This window comes from Conger conger, chromosome 19 (assembly GCF_963514075.1).
Source record: "Conger conger chromosome 19, fConCon1.1, whole genome shotgun sequence".
Taxonomy (NCBI): Eukaryota; Metazoa; Chordata; class Actinopteri; order Anguilliformes; family Congridae; genus Conger; species Conger conger.
In genome coordinates, this window is record NC_083778.1 from 1,115,701 (window position 1) to 1,120,000 (window position 4,300).

Sequence of the window (4,300 nt, forward strand, 5' to 3'; positions counted from 1 at the left end):
TTCTCCACCCACCTGACTCGGATCTGCAGGTCCTCACACACAGCCTGCAACTCTGACAGCTTCCAGAGACGAGTTGCAGGACCGTCAGACCCTGGTCTTCCTGACCCACTCTGGGGTTTGGGCATTCTGTGCTGTTCACGTGGTGGAAATGACCTTTCCCGTGGAATCTGGGCTTGCTGAGGCTGTTGCCTGACTCCGCTATCCGCAGCCCCACTGCTGGAAAGTGGGGGGTCTCACAGCACTGGACTCTGCTCCTCGGTGGGTGGGTGCAGGGGCAGCTGTGCCGGGTGTTGCTGATAGTGGTCTGGCGGATACGCAGGGTAATCTAGGTCCAGGTCAATTTTGTATATGCCGGCGAGTTATGCAAAATTTGGATCAAAAGAGCAGTTGAAATGCGCAACATCAGGTAACACTGAATAAAAAAAAATTGAAAAAATTACAAAGAAAATAATACAAATGTTTTTTTATTTTTTTTATTATTCTTTTTTTTTTTCACTGCAGCTGTATCTCCTTCTTCCCTCTTAGCCTGCTTTTCCTGTCTTAACATTGTTTCTTTTTTTTTCTTCACAAATCCAAACATATTTCCTTATACATTTATTTTTACAGTATAAAATGATAATAGACTGGTGTGGTTGCCGACCCATACTGTCATGCATTATTTTCATAGGATCCGCAAATTCTGGGTCTTGCCTCTTTGAACTCTTTGAGCTCATGGTTATTACCTCACCCCACTACCTTACTATTAATAATTTTCCTTTTTACTTATTTTAATGCGCATGTTTTTTTTGTACTTAATTAACTTAATTACTTTTTTATTTGTTTCTTTTTTTAAGGTTCACCTGATCTAATCAGAGTCTAAAAGACAATTTGTCTCCAATGTCGACACTTTCACACATGCGCGCACACACAACGCCTCTATCACACTGGCCTGTTTTCAGCTTGCACTCTCATGTGATTGTCTTTATGTTAACACACATTGTCAATGAAGAATCAATTAAGAAAATTTCCCTTACACCATACAATTATATGATGTATTACATTTGAACTTAATATTTCCAACAGTTGATGGTCGGGTGCATATGCAAGATTGCAAACCCTGCACTTTTGTGGAGGAAAACCAACTTGAATTTGGCCTTTCTATAGTGCTAATGCAGCAAGTCAAAAAGGGCTGTGACAATGACATCGTCAGCAGTTTGCAATCATTTGCGTCGTCTAGGCTGTTCCATCAACAAAGAAGAATGTGGAGGACCGACAGGAAAAGCAACCGGACTCGGCTAGGCTTTTCTGGTAAATGGTTGGCATTTATATAGCGCCTTTATCCAAAGCGCTGTACAATTGATGCTTCTCATACACACACTCACACACCAACGGCGATTGGCTGCCATGCAAGGCGCCGACCAGCTCGTCAGGAGCATTTGGGGGTTAGGTGTCTTGCTCAGGGACACTTTGACACAGCCCAGGCGGGGGATCGAACCGGAAACCCTCCGACTGCTAGACGACTGCTCTTACTGCCTGAGCCATGTCACCCCTTTATCAATATTTTTGCCAATCTGTGTCTAAACTTATGTGTTATGGGAACCAAACTAAAAAATTCCACCGGATTTATCAAATGCGTAGGCACAGCTTTTTTTCATATCCGCATATGTATGCTGATGAATACCAATCAGTCTGAAACAAAAACTGATGTGCAGGATTAGCATAAATTGATGCCTCTAAAATACCAGAAGGAGTAAGGAATTAAATTTCAGGCAATTTAAAGAGATGGCCGAGAAAAGATGAAAGACACTTTTTCAAAATTCAAAATGACCGTCTTTCAAAATTCGGTGTAAACATACTAACATGTAAACATAATTTGTTTCTAATTGGCTTACTTCACTGCGTATGTGCCACATAGGACAGGAATAAAAAGGAATGGAGCCGGTGTAAAATGTTCTGCGGTGTCCTAGGTGCTGTATACACACCGGAGCCGTGCTGCGTGTGGAGTAAAATGGGGCTAAGCAGTGGAATGTCAGGGCCGGGGAAGACTAAAGCTTTTGTTACCTCTGTGCTTTCCGTAGTCTGTTTCCTGCTCCATTCACTCATTTGTTTGTCACCTGTACTCCATTTGTTGTCTCCGCCTCCCACTCCTTATATGTACTTCCTTCCTGTCTCTTGTCATTTATTTAACCTGTTCCTTGTCTGTTCCCCAGTTCACACACCTGATTCTTGTTTCTACTTGTTAGACCGGTATATGTGCAACAGATGTTTTGTTTGCTCAACGCTAGTTCGCCATACCCTGTATTCTGAGTCTGTCCCTGTATTTTCCTGTCCTGGTTCTAGCCCCCTGTACCCCGTGCCTTCACCCCTGTAATTCCGTCTGGTCTGCTCCTGTTTTTGTTCTCTGCCTGGCTTTGGACTTTGTGTTTTTTTTTTTTTTTTTTTTTTTTTTTGTGCTTTCGTCTGTGTGGACTTCCTTCCTGTTCTTGAACTCTGCCTGTTATCCGACCACTCTTCTGTGTGCCCTTTATGTACCCGTCTGCCTGGATTTTTGACCATTACCTGTTTCTGCATTGTGTTTTGGATCTGCCCGCTGTTCATTAAAGCCATAAAAGAGTTTTTATGTAAACATCCACAGGACAATATGGCTCTAAAACAGAGAAAATGATCTTGAAAAAATCAAACAGAATATCTGAAATGCCAGATTCCATAGTTAGGGCCCTATAGATGCTTATTGACTCATAATCATATATTATTCAAATCTGAATAATGACTATTTAAATGTGTTGCATGTCTTATTTCTGCTTAAGTTGAGCTGGGGTTACTATGTATAACATGGCCATGCTCCACCTCGATGTGGCCAATAATATGTTGGCCGGTCTCCCGTTGTACAAGATGCGGCTTTAGACGATCTCACACTCCCACACTTAGTGGAAATATCTGTTTCTCCATCAGTCATGAATGACATTGAATCTGCGATTTGTACAGACGTCTTTTTCTGCGATCACCCCAATGAACTGGGCACAGGCAGTTTCATGGCTGTAACGGGTTCACATTTAACCCGTTCCTTTTCATAAGGATGATCTGGGACTTAAGTTTAGTAAAAGGTAGCTCTTCTTTGGCTATATTCTAAGCAGTGTTAAATTGTATTATCATTTCTGACTCCTCACTGCTTCGGTTTTCCGCTGCCTGGCGCTGAAACGCTGTGGGGAGGGGGGCTCCTCTGCCCGCCACGCACCTGTCACCCCCAGGACGTGTTTCTTGGAGACATTGTGCTTTTTTTAACGTTTCAATTCGGAACGTTGATGCTCCGACAGCAAAAGCACTGTTCCCAGCCATGCTTTGGCCTCACTCTTTGCAATAAATGCAATGCGTAATGTTGGCCGTTTTATCATATCTGAGCCACGGAAATTGGACAGGCCATTCTTTGCGCAAGGCAGTATATTTTGGCCTTTTTGTATGTGGTCTGCTCTGGCTCTGGCTCAGAGTCAGATGAAGATGTTAGGTCAGGATTAGGCATCTTCCCGGGGACAGGGGAGACAGGTGGTGGAGCGGTTACCTCCGCCGATGATGTTGGGTCTGGGCTGGGCCTTTCAGGGCCGGGGACAGGTGTAACGGGCACCGCAGTCACACAGAGACAGACCTGCTAAATGTCAGGCAGACAGATTTTTGGTCGCATGTCGCACTCTGGAGGACTGTCTAAGCTATGACCGGTACGCCTTATTTATAGCAAACTTTATTTACGAGTTTTATGGAATTCATATTCAGTCCAGTTAAGAATGAAGTATTCAGGATTACCCAAATTAATCATCACCCATATTAATGTTGAATCCAAATTTTGCCACTGCAAATTTGAATAAAATATGAATAATGGAACAATAAAACCATAAAACATGCTTTAGAACTGTGCTTTCATTTCCACGCGCAATACTGCTGAGAGCAATTATGGAATCCGTTCGGATTCTGCCAGAAAACATCTGAAAACTTTGATACATCCCTCATTATTTGTGTCAATGCATTTCTGAATGCAGGGGCCCCACAACGTGTGTGTGTGTGTGTGTGTGTGTGTGTGTGTGTGTGTGTGTGTGTGTGTGTGTGTGTGTGTGTGTGTGTGTGTGTGTGTGTGTGTGTGTGTGTGTGTGTGTGTGTGTGTGTGTGTGTGTGTGTGTGTGTGTACAGGGTATGTGCGTGTGTGTGTGTACAGGGTATGTGCATTTGTGTGTGTGTGTGTGTGTGTGTGTGTGTGTGTGTGTGTGTGTGTACAGGGTATGTGCATTTGTGTGTGTGTGTGTGTGTACAGGGTATGTGCATTTGTGTGTGTGTG

The 4,300-nt window shown here is 43.4% G+C and overlaps 1 pseudogene; it reads left to right on the forward strand.

Moving 5' to 3' along the window:
* LOC133118958 (NACHT, LRR and PYD domains-containing protein 3-like) overlaps positions 1 to 4,300 on the forward strand; it is a 734,314-nt pseudogene that overhangs the window by 69,141 nt on the left and 660,873 nt on the right.